This window comes from Agelaius tricolor, unplaced genomic scaffold (genome assembly GCF_023055355.1).
Source record: "Agelaius tricolor isolate 1412-34295 unplaced genomic scaffold, bAgeTri1.0.p SCAF_57, whole genome shotgun sequence".
Classification (NCBI taxonomy): Eukaryota; Metazoa; Chordata; class Aves; order Passeriformes; family Icteridae; genus Agelaius; species Agelaius tricolor.
In genome coordinates, this window is record NW_027269317.1 from 168861 (window position 1) to 180617 (window position 11757).

At 50.7% G+C, this 11757-nt stretch overlaps 1 protein-coding gene and 1 pseudogene across 1 annotated transcript in view; both read right to left on the bottom strand.

Annotated features, from left to right (window-relative positions):
* Positions 1-11757, bottom strand: part of LOC139604917 (serine/threonine-protein kinase PAK 3-like) — a 99027-nt gene that overhangs the window by 46320 nt on the left and 40950 nt on the right. The window lies entirely within an intron of this gene.
* LOC139604878 (zinc finger protein 271-like) overlaps positions 2599-11757 on the bottom strand; it is a 30981-nt pseudogene continuing 21822 nt past the window's right edge.

Here is an 11757-nt window from a genome sequence, read left to right on the forward strand (position 1 = left end):
ATGCTTTTCGCCCATGTTAGCAAGTACACCTTCGCCATAAACCAATCTCTAAGTGCCAACATCATCACAGGAGATGGAGGACAAGAAGAAGAAAGAAGAAGGACAAGACACACCCTGATCCCTCCATCTTGTCTCCATAACCCCCCTGTACCAAAAACCTTAAAGTCTGTATCTCACCCTCTAAATGTGTCTCTTTTACACCTTTTACTCTAAAGTGATTCTCTTGTCCTCAAACTCTTGTTACTTCTGTGGATGGATCAAAATCAAGCCACCAAACACTCTTGGCAACATTCCAGGATTTCCGAGACCCCCAAGGGTTCTCCTGGCATCTCTGGACATCGGGAACGATGTGCTGAGATCCCACAATGTTGTGCTTTAAATGCCCTAGGAACTACAGAATCTATGAATGTGGCCTTAGTAAAACTCATGCTCCATGGAGAGGAGAATCAATTAGTTGTCAAAATTGGGGATATTCCAAACAATTTATTAGGGATGGATGTTATTGCTGGGAGGCAGTGGGAAGATTCTGAGGGATTCCTGTGGTCGTTTGGCGTGCCACGTCTTAACATTAGACTGCTCCAAGCTGCATCCTCCTCACTGTCCTGCAAAATTACTCATGTAAAACAATACCCTCTACCTTCTGGTGCCAAAGAGGGCATCAACTGGTTATACAGGACTTGTGAGACCAAGGAGTAATAGTCAATACCCATTCTCTTTTCAACTTGCCAGTGTGGCCAGTTTGGAAACCCAATGAGAAGTGGAGGCTGACAGTAGACTTCTGCAGGCTTAATGCCAACACAGACCCTCTTACAGCAGCGGTCCCAAATTTGGCTGAATTAATGACATCAATTCAAGAAAAAGCTCACTCAATCATGGCAACTATAGATGTCAAAGACATGTTTTTTATGATACCCATACAGCCAGAAGATATGGACCGTTTTCCTTCACATGGAAAGGACAGCAATACACTTTCACTAGGCTTCCCCAAGGCTACAAACACTCCCCCACTTTGGCCCACCCTACTTTAGCCCAGGAATTAGAAAAAACACCCAAACCTGATCCTGTAGCTGTTTATCAATACATTGATGACATTCTGGGCTGGGGAGGGGGGTGGGGTGTGAAATAGAGGTAGTAGGGAAACATCAGCAGAAAATAATCTCTCACTTAGAAAGTCTTGATTTGCAGATGCCCCCAGAGAAAATTCAGAAGTCTTCTCAGGAAGTGAAGTTTTTGGGAATTTGCTGGAAAGGAGGTATGACATGTATTCCACCTGATATCCTAACCTCTTTAGATCAGATCAAAATGCCTGAATCCAGGAAAGATCTCCAGCAAGCTCTAGGATTATTAGTGCTCTGGAGAAAACACATTCCAGATCTTTCAATAATTGCTAGGCCCCTTCATGACTTGCTGAGCAAACGGGGTGAAATGGGATTGGACTCCTTCTCAGGAGGAAGCATTGCAATTGCTGTTTTTTGAAGCAACAGCTCACCAAGCACTGGACCCTGTCCATCCCACAGACCCCTTTCAGGTGGAATGGGGATTTGGCTCCTCAGGGCTGTCAGTACAGCTACGGCAGCAGGGTCCTGAGGGTCCAATGTGTGGGAGGTTAAGATATTGCGATGTTACGGTCAGGCAGAACCCCTCCCCTTTTACTGTTACCTTTTACCGTTAACCCCTGTTATAAATGACCTGGTTCAACTGTTAATCAAGGCCATTTTACCGTCCACCACATTGGTGTGTGCGTGTACTTGGTCCGTGTGGCAAAGGTGCTGCCACCGAGCCGTTCTTGACCCGGGACCCCACGCCCCAAGCGTCGGCAACAAGTGGTGCCGAAACCCGGGACAATCCGGGAAGCAGGAACCGCCTGGGTGAGTGAACAGCAGCCGGAGCAGCAGGACTGTCCCCGGCAGGGAGGACGCTCCCAGAGGACCGGCGAGAGGGGAAAGTCTCGCGCTTAGGACCGGCAAAGGAGGAAAGTCTCGCGCCGAGGACCGGCGAAGGAGAAAATGGAGTACCTCCCAAAGGTCATTTTTAAAATTCATAGGCAGTGGGGCGTAGACTGTGAGCCAGGAGATTTTATCCTCGTAGTGTCGAGGCTCCTGTGGATTGGGGTTATTGGGCAGCTGGTGGATATTTTCCACCTTGAAGTGTGGGATAGTTGTACCGGGGCCCTAGCAGAGGAGGCTTTGTCCTCAGGCTCGGGGCGAAATCTTAAATTATGGGGCAGAGTCACGCAGGCTCTGCGAAAAGTTCAGCAGGAGCAGGAAATGTGGAAAACCACACAGGACTGTTTGCAGGCGGGGCCCCGGCAGGGTGTGGAGGCGGCCGCACAGACTGCGGGTGATCGTGAGTCTGCCGAGTGTGGGGATTTACAGCCGTGGGGATGCTCTTCGCAGCTCCCAAGCTCAGGCACGCTGGCTGAGGGGAAAAAGCGGTCATTTGGGACGGGCTGCTAGAGGAAGTGTGAGGTGCAGCTGTTAACTTAGAGACATGGGGTGCTGCCATTGACTTGGAGGCGCGGGGCACCGCCATTGACTCAGAGGCGCGGGGCGCTGCCATTGACTCAGAGTCCGAGGGAGCCTGGGCGGGGCCTCCGCCTTACGTGCCACAGGGTGGTGGGCCCCAGAAGGGGGGGATGCGGACACGGGCGTGATCGGCAGAGACGGAGAAGGTCTGCAGGACAGCGCAGACACGCGCAGGCAAAAAGGAAGGAAAAGACACGGAGGGGGAGCTGACGCTGCTTGAAGCATGGGGTGGAAATCTCATTACAAGGCACTGGCCTCCCCCAGCAGGAGGCGGGGCAAGCCTAGAGGGAGGGAGCGGCCCAATGCTAAGACAAAGGGGCGAGGTCGAAGCCTGACAGAGGGTTTTACCAATTCCATCCGGCCAAAAGATCAAGCACGCATCCTAGCAACCACCCTGCTGGCTTTAAATCAGTTCCCCAGGGGAGACGAAACAAAAAGTCCTGCCCAGAGGCACTGGGCCACCCGGGCACTAGAGGAAGGCCCACAAGTCATGATTAAAAATTAGTTAGGAGAATGGGAAACGGGTTGGAGGCTGGTACTCACAGGTCGAGGGTACACAGCCGTCAAGAAAAATAGTAAAATTAAATGGTGCCCGCTTAAGTCGATAAAACTGGACCTTCAGGGCAAAAACTAATGAAATTTGTAAAGCTTGTTTTGCAGGACTGAATCCTCAGACACCCCCATGGCCCGTATACCCCGCTTCCTAAAGGCTGTGACGAATCATCAAGCAGCCCGATGGCAGACCATACCGGGGTCGTGAAAAACTCAGTGACCAAACTAAAGGAGAGGCTGGCGCAGAGAAGGACTGGGGGAAAAAAGCTCAACAAAAATGTTATCAGTCATGGTTCACATAAATGTTTTTGAAAGTCTTGTTTTAAGTGGTATCCATCAAGTAGAGTTCCAACTCTGGCCAGGTTCTGGCTCTACTTGAATGGAATGACCGCCAATCAGCCCAGAGTTTTTCTGCGTCAAAAGGTTCAAAGGGAGTTTTGGAGAAACGTGAATCCAGACATGAGTTCTCAACATCACTCTTCTTTTAAGGTCAGCTGTCGCAGACTCTGGGAGGATAGTTCGGTGCTGTGGTAAATGTATGATTTCAAATCGTCAACTGTGTTAACAACTATCAGCCAAAAAACTGAGGAAGTCCTGCAAAGATATCCTAAGTCATGGTTCAGTCAGCCCCCATGACTGATTGCCCTTGGTTCTACCTTATTAGGCCCTATTATTGATCTTGGACCTTATATTTCAAAGAAGTTAGCATTGTTTATTAAAAACCAGTTAGAAATAGTTACCATTTCACCATCCACCACATTGGTGAGTGCGTGTACTTGGTCTGTGTGGCAAAGGTGCTGCCACCGAGCCGTCCTTGACCCGGGACACCACGCCCCAAGTGGTGGCAACACCGAGGAGGCCTGTTGGTTTCTATTCCTGTGGTTTCAAAGATGCTGAGAAAAGATACACTACCTGGGAAAAAGGATTGTTTGTGGTTAGCTTAGCTCTCATAGAAGTGGGAAAAATTGCACAACAACCAGTTGTCTTGAGAGGCCCTTTCAAAGTTATTAAGACAGTCACTACTGGGACCCCCCACCCCACCCCCACCGACAGGGTGGCCCAAAGGGCCTCAGTTGCAAACTGGTATGCTCAGATTGAACATTACTGTAACATTTTCTCAATAACAGAAGGAGCTGTAAAAAATTTAGCGCTACAAGAAACTGAGAATTTGGGCAGCAGCCATGACAAACCTGCCTCTGTAATTAAAGTAGCCCCTCCTTTCTCCACCAAACGATCAGCAAATTCTTGGTTCCCTGATGCCTCTGCTAAACAGGAGGGGAAGGTGTGGAGATACAGGGCAGCAGCCCTCCACATTTCCTCTGGTGAATGAATCATTACCGAGGGAGAAGGCAGTGCTCAGGTTGGGGAGCTGAGAGCTGTTTGGAGTGCTTTCCAACATGAGGTACAGAATACCTCTCCTGTCTGCATCTACATGGACTCCTATGCTGTGTATAAAGGATGTACTGAGTGGCTTCCTTTTTGGCAGCAAAATGATTGGGAAGTTAACAGAATTCCAGTATGGCAAAAGGAAAAGTGGCAAGAAATTTTCAACATCACAAGCCAAGGGAAATTTGTTGGGGTGGGCAGCCTTTCACCAGACAGATGGAAATCCAGCAGGAGAGTGGAACAATAAAGCTGATGATTTAGCAAGACTAAGTCCCCTGAAAAAGAACAAATTACAGAGGACTGGGATCAACTATTGTCGGGTCCGGCTGTCTGTCTCTGCCCCGACACGGGTAGGGTGGTTCTTGGGTGGCACGCACTTCAAAGGACGAGTCTGGACTCTTCAGCTTTTCGATCTTCAGATTGTTTATTGTTTCTTATCTACAAAATTTTCTGTCTGCCCAACAGAGGTCTGATCTGCAAGGCAGCCAAGGGCACTCATGACCACCCACGGGGCAGTCATGTCTTTTTATACTAAAATCTACGTACATGATATTTACTTTTATTTTCCAATACTTTTCACCCATATTAGCAAGTACACCTTCACCATAAACCAATCCCCAAGTGCCAACATCACCACAGGAGATGGAAGACAAGAAGAAGAAAGAAGGAGGACGAGACACGCCCTGATCCCCCCATCTTGTCTCCATAACCCCCCTGTACCAAAAACCTTAAAGTTTATATTTCACCCTATAAATGTGTCCCTTTTACACCCTTCACTCGAAAGTGATTCTCATGTCCTCAAACTGCTGTCACTTCTGTGGATGGATCAAAATCAAGCCACCAAGCACTCTTGGCAACATTCCAGGATTTCCGAGACCCCCAAGGGTTCTCCTGGCATCTCTGGACATCGGGAGCAATGTGCTGAGTTCCCACAAACTATTAGAATAGCTGCATGTAAAAAGACAGCACACAGGTGTGAAAGATTTGTACAAGGAAGCTCTTGCCCAGCGTTGGCCTGTCACCAAGGAAAGGTGTAAAACATGCGTATCAGCCTGTGAGCAATCGCAGACTGGAGACTGGAGAGACATCCTTTGGAAGATGACCCTCTGCATTTCAGAAAGGGTAAAGGCTTATGGGACGCGTGGCAGGTAGACTATATTGGACCCTTTAAGAAGTCAGGAGTTAAACACTTTGTGCTAGTAGGAGTAGAAATTGTATCTGGGATGGTCCAGGCCAATGCTTTTAAAAGACCTACAGGAGATAATACTGTTAAAGCATTGCAGGGATGGTTTGGAATTTTCCCAAAACCACAGGAAATTCAATCTGATTATGGGTCCCAATTCACTGCTAGAATTGTACAGGATTAGGCAAAAAATGAAGGAATTAAATGGACTTTTCACACCCCTTACTACCCTCAGGCTAACGGGATCGTGGAAAGGACCAATGGTCTTTTGGAATGACTTTTGAAACCAGAGGAGGGAAATTGGGATGTTCAGTTATGGGAAGCTGTGAAAAGTGTGAATGACAGATGGGGGGGTAAATGGGTGTCCCAAAATCACTGTTTTTTGCCACATAGCTCCAAGCATAATTGCCTCTCTAGGGAGACCAGATGATTCCCAGATTCCAGCATATTACCCTGGACCACCTGTTCTGGTGGACCTCCCTACTGTAGGGGAAGTACCACTAGTGCTAAAAACCCCTCTGAATAAACATGCATGGGTAGCCTCTGATGCTCTAGGGAGAGAGCATCGGATAAATACACACTGGATAATTCCATCCTTCTAACTTTTTCTGTCCCTTAGTGGCAGGATTCTGTTGTGTTTACTTTTACAGAAGAACCCTGAGGGACATGAGGATCATCTGAACCATGATAACACTGGTGATACTTTTCTGCATCCTACCACAATTCCGTGGACAGAATCCTGCTGAGTGGTCGTGGTCTGAAGCTACCATCCATCACACTAATGTTCTAGGGTCATATCCCAAGGGTCGCCACCTGAACCTAGAGCCTATAGTGCTGCATGACTCTGAGATATATCGCCCAAGTGAGTGGGGATGGGATCAGAAGGACTGGACTAGAACCCTAAGTGGAACAATTGGTGAGTCGATTGTGGTAGCGTGCAGAAAAGTGGAAGGATCTCTCTATGAGAAAGCCACCTCCATTGCAGGTGCTGGAAATTTTTTAGAACCAGATGGAAAAAACTATTTGCACATCCCTACAACAGAACTGTGTCCTACGACAAAGTGGGAGTGTACCAAACAAATTCCCCTCACTCTGTGCTGCTGGCAGGAGTACGTTGGTAACTACACTTTAGGCCCCAGAACCAACAATGCAATTACAAAGGATTGTAGAAATTAATCAACTGACTGCTGGCATAATTTTACTTTAGCCAAACCAACTTATGTGACACGCTGTTGGCAAAATAACTTGACAAATCCATTAATTTTAAAAGGCCTAGTTTACAAATTTAAGATAAATGCTATAACAAAGCCCACACTGAGTACAGTAGTCACACCCCAGTGGGTAGAAAGGACTGAGAGCACCCTTAGTCAACTTGATACTGAATGGCCTTGGTCCCAGGCTTTTGTTCATTTTTCCAGATCCATGGGAAACGTGAGGGATTTAAACCTATCAACTGTCATTATGCATGAAAATCAGATATACACTAGGCAGGAATGGGAAAACCAAAAAACCTGGAAGCTTCAAGGGATAGTGGGGAAAAAATTAGTATAGGATCCAAATGATTAACGGAACTACCCATAGTAACGCAACCTCAATCGGTGTTTTGACAGATCAAACAAATAAGCATGAAAAGGTTTGTACGCACCCAAGCTTACAGGATTGTTGGCACAATTTTACATTAGCACAAACCATAGAAGTGGTTTGTCTTTGGTCCAAAAAATGTAGGCCTGTAGGGCCTACATTTTAAGTTTATAGTAAATGCTATAGCCCAACTGGTTACAATTTACACCACCACCACTCCAGCCCAACCACCGCTTATGCTTAGCCCAAGAATTTTTGAAAATGGACCAGATATAATTAGGAAAACAGGATGCACTGGTGGGTGATGAGGGTGGAGTTGTGCTTGAATCCCTTCCCACAGTCAGGGCACTGGAAGGGCCTCTCCTCTGTGTGAATCCGATAGTGCAGGAGGAGATGGGAGCTGGTCTGAATCTCTTCCCACACTCCCCACACTCATAGGGCCGTTCCCCAGTGTGGATCCTCTGGTGCACAATCAGGTCGCAGTTCCACCTGAAGCCCTTCCCAATCTCCATGCACGTGTGAGGCTTCTCCCCATCATGGAGCTGCTCATGGAGCACCAGCTCCAAGCTCTGGCTCCACCTCCGGCCGCCTTCCCGGCCCAGGCTGGCTCTTTCCCCCTCACATCCCCTCCATCTGCGTTTGCAGCCCCTCCTCGTGCGGCAGCTCCGGGGCTTTTCCTCCCCGTTGGCTTCCTGCGCCGTGGAGCCGCTCAAAACGGCCTCTGCCACCAGGTTCTGCTGCGGGCATTTGTCCTCCCTGCTCTCCATGCTCAGCTCCTGCTCTGGGGGAGGAAGGACAAGGACAGCATGGGATTTGCCTCCGTGCCACAGGCAAGGGCAAGGAGATCCCCCCAGGGCTGAGCTGCAGCCGGGGGCTGTGCTGGGCTGGGAGATGGAGCAGCACAGAGGGGAAAGGGGCACTGACTTCCTCCTCACCTGCCCCAGTGTTCCGGGGCATCTTCCTCTTCCTCCCAGCTTCCCTGGGGTTGGCAATGGGAAATCCTGGTTTGGGGGAAACAAGGGATGAGAGCGTTTGTAGGAGCGTCGGGGGGTAGGACAGTCGGGATGGAGGAAGATGAGAGATCTCTGCAGCCAGGCCATGGAACTTGCGGTTTATTGCAAAGGGCTCGGGTGCAGGGCCCTGCTTGGAGCTGCCAGGCACAGCTCGGAGCAGGCCCGAGAGAAGAGAGGGGTAGAGAGGATGAGAGGGTAAGAGAGTAAGAGGGTAAGAGCACAAGACATTAAGGTTCCTGTTACAATACAATAAATCTTCTTCTGTGTTGAATATTCTATTTCTCACTAACCAATCTAGTACAAGATACAAATCCTAGAGCATTTACATACAGCCTGTAAGAATCACTACATCACCAGACCGTGTTACATTTTAAATGCTAAAAACTCCTCTTTGGACCCCTTCTGCTGAGCTAGTAGGGTCTGCTCTGACCCTTGGATCTGTCTGCAAGCAGAGGGAATTGTTTCATTAAAAGGGGATTACCTTCAGTTGGGCCACACCATTGTTTTCCAGTTGTTCACTAACTGAGGTATCTCAAAGCTTGCTTTGATTTCAATCTTGCTTATAGTTTCTATATTGTCAAAATCTTTTGCCAGACAATCATATTTATAAGGCTTTCCTGTTTCATCTTCCCCAACACACGTTGAGTTTGAAGGTCCCTCTGCCCAAGTCCATCTCTACAAGTCAGCGGCCATCTGGGCTCCAGAAAAACCTCCCAAACACCAAGATTCAGCCCTGAAAAATCCACCCAGGAGTTCCCTGTCCCTGGTCCCTCCCCTCTGGTGTTCGGGGGTTCCCCCTTGTTCCAGCTGCTGGGGTCACGCTTGGATTGGGGATCCCCCTTCACCTCAGTGCCTGCCCTGCCCAGGCTGCGGGCAGTCCCAGCAATCCCAAAAGCTGCCCCCGCTTCGCTCTCCCCATTTCGGGATGCCGGGGCTGTTTGGGCTCCCAGGCTCCCTTCTCCTCTCATTCTCTGCTCTGGGCTGCAGCGGCTCCAAGGAGTCCCCCCTGCCCCTCTCCAGGCTCTTGAGGCTCCCGCCAATGGCGGCGCTCCCCCCTCTCTGGGCTCCCCACTTTGGGCTCCTGGGCCACACAGGGCTCTGCTCCTCCAGGCTGCCTCTGCTGGCAGCCGACACCGCCACCCCCCAATGTCCCCCCAAGGAGCCTTTTCCGCTCAGCCTTGGACTTCTTCATTCTCCAAACATCCCCCCAAAAACCCAACCCAAGGACCCCCCAGGATATCCAGACCGAGCTCCCCCTCCCCACTCACCGGCGCGATGTGGGGGGGCGATGATCCCACAGGTGGGGGCTGCGAATTCAGGCAGGGATCGAAGGCGTGGTTCCCTCAGTTCAGCCTTGATCCGCTTTTGTCCCTCCTCCTCCTCCTCCTCCTCCTCCTCCTCCCTAACCGCACCTCCTTCTCCTCCTTCCATTGCTGCTCTCTGTCCACCTTCATCCCTCCTCTTCCATCCCTCCCCGTCCTCCTCCCCCCTAGCCCCACCTCCTTTTCCCCCTTCATCCCTGCCCTTCCCTGCCTCCTCCTCCTCCCCCAGCAGCAGCCACACCCTCGGTGCCCGTTCCCGCAGCCCTCGCAGCCCGCGGCAGGAGCGGGGATGGAGCCGGGACGGGTCGGGATGGGCAGCGCGGGGCTCTCGGCTGCTCCCAGCCGCTGCCGGCGGGGGGAACCCGGCCCGGGCCAAAGGAGAGACAAACTGGGCAAACTGGGGGCTGCACATCCAAACTGGGCCTTGCTGGGGACCCTGCCTGGCCACTGCCAGCCCTTGGGGCTCCTCCCGGCACATCCGCCAGGGGGGAACGCACACAGGGCTGGGGGATCCCAGCAGTGGCAGCACTGACAGGGACTGGGCTGCACTGGGACCGTACTGGGAGTGACTGGGGCTGTACTGGGCTTGTACTGACATCATACTGGGATCATACTGGGATCATGATGGGACTGTACTGGGTTTGTATTGACATTATTCTGGGATCATATTGCCATGCCAGGGCAGACTGTGATCACACTGATGGACACTGGGATCATACTGGGATCATACTGGGAGTGATTTGGACTTTACTGGCTTTGTATTGACATCCTATTGGCATCATACTGGGATTGTACTGAGTTTGTACTGACTCCATACTGCGATCATACTGGGATCATGCTGAGATCACACTGGGAATGAGTAGGAGCCTGTGGGGGGCAATTGAGACCATGTCAGGGGTAAATGGGATATACTGGGATGAACTGGGATTTTGCTGAGGATGGCTAGGATCATACTGGCAGTGAGTGCCACTACACTGAGGCTGACTGCGAGTGCTTGTGAGCAAATGGGATCATACTGGAAGGAACTGGAAAGATGCTGGAGGGAACTGGGGTACCCTGGGAGATTTTGGAAGTGACTGGAAGGAAAGTGCGGGTGAAAGAGACCAACTGGAACCATGTGGAGCAAAACTGGTTTATTCTGTCAGTGACTGGGAGCACACTGGGGCCATATTTGGGTCATACTGGGAGTGACTGGACTAATACTGGGACTAACTGAGAGTGACTGGGAACATACCCTGCACATCATCCCCCATACTGGGCAAGACTGGGAGCAACTGGGAGCATGCTGCGAGAAAATGGGCTCATACTGGGACTGACTGGGCTGATCTAGGAAGCAACTGGGGCCACGCTGGAGGCAGCTGGGACCATACTGGGAGAGATTGGGAGCAACTGGGATTATACTGGGACCACGCTGGGCGGGCTGGCATGTGACTGGGATCAAACTGGAGCTTACTGGGATCATATTTGGAGTCAAAAGGAAGTGACTGGGATCACACTTTGGGCTACTGGGAGCAACTGAGGGAAACTGGAATCATGCTGCAAGCAAATTGGAGGAACTGAGAAGGACTGGATGTGTGCTGGAGGCAACTGGCATATACTGGGCATGACTGGGGGATGATACTGGCATAACTAACACCTTACTGGGGCTACTGGCAGTGTCTACATGACACTGCCAGAAATGACTACAGACATTCTGGGGGCAACTGGGATATACTGGGAGTGTCTGGAACCACACTGGGGGGACTGGAATCACACTGGGAACAACCGGGACCATGCTGGGGGCAACTGGGAGCAAGTGGGATCATACTGGGAGGGACTGGGATCATACGGGGAGTGACTGAGACTATAGCAGGGGCAACTGGGTTCAACTGGGACCATACTGGGAGGGTCTGTAACCACAGTGGAGTGATGGAACCACACCGGGAACAGCTGGGCCCATGCTGGGAGCAACTGGGATCACTCTGAGGGCGACTGGAATCATGCTGGCATTGACATGGAGCAACTGGGATCTCACTGGAGGCACAGGAATTGTACTGGGAGTGTCTGGGAGAAACTGGGAGTAGACTGCAAGTGACTGGGATCATACTGGGAGTGGCTACAATCATACTGGGATTAGAGTGGGTGTGATTGGACCCTGACTGGGGGTTACTGGGAGCTACCAGGCCCATGCTGGGAACCAACTGGGGACTTAATTA